We start from the raw sequence: 1043 nt of genomic DNA on the forward strand, positions 1-1043 counted from the left end.
AACTCAATGCCTTGAAGATTGAGCACGTTCGTGTAATGGAGATACAATGATGCACGATCTGCGTATCTTTCGGCTGGATACAGAGCCGCAACTATTGCCCACGCGAAACATGCATTGTCCGGAGATTTGACATTGATCACAGCCCGCTTCAGTTGTATCACACGCGGTAACTCAAAGTGACATCCCGCGTGCAACGGATTGTATTTGTTCACATTGATTGTAAGATTGAGTATTCGCGATAATGCCCACCCGCTATCGCGTCGGGCCCTTCACAGTCCCGACAGTTATTCACTTTCACTCTCCGCGTCGAACTCGCGCGCGACATCTCCCGATACATCCCACCACAAATAGTCTTAAAATGTTATTCGTTTTCTTGCGCATCTAATTGTCGAATGCATACATCGCTTGCAAAATCTTGTCGCGGGGGCACAGTGTACGTGCTCATTAGTAATAAGAATATCATGTGTCACATTATAGTTCTTGCGCATCTAATTGTCGAATGCATACGTTTGCAGAATATTAGAGTTTGCAGCTGTGACTAAAAAATCACGCTGCGAAATGCGCGGGGCGGCGCGGGATGGCGCGGGTTGGCGCGGGCGGCGCGGGCTGCGCGGAAACCGCCGCAAAATCCGCCGCAAAAAACCGCCGCAAAATCCGCCGCGGAAACCGCCGCAAAATCCGCCGCGGAAACCGCCGCGAAAACCGCCGCAAATCGGTAAAATGATCTATCGAAAGCAGATAGAAAAAATTATATCGGTAATTACCGATCATCGATATTATGTAAAGATGACAGTAAAAATTATTTAAAGAATATATATGTTGGTAAAAAATTAAATGTGGGTATATAATATCGGTAATAAATTAACGATCGTTGGTATTATCGGTAATTATATGTTGGTAAAAATTATATGTTGGTAAAAAATTAAATGTTATATAATATCGGTAAAAATTACCGACCGTCGGTAACATTAGTATGCCCCCCTCCCCAATTACCGACCGATGATAACCCCCTCCCCCGCGGTGACGTCATACCCCCGGCCGTG

Source organism: Odontomachus brunneus, unplaced genomic scaffold (assembly GCF_010583005.1).
Source record: "Odontomachus brunneus isolate Ranch 3 - 2012 unplaced genomic scaffold, Obru_v1 Obru_scaffold_217, whole genome shotgun sequence".
NCBI classification, from domain to species: domain Eukaryota; kingdom Metazoa; phylum Arthropoda; class Insecta; order Hymenoptera; family Formicidae; genus Odontomachus; species Odontomachus brunneus.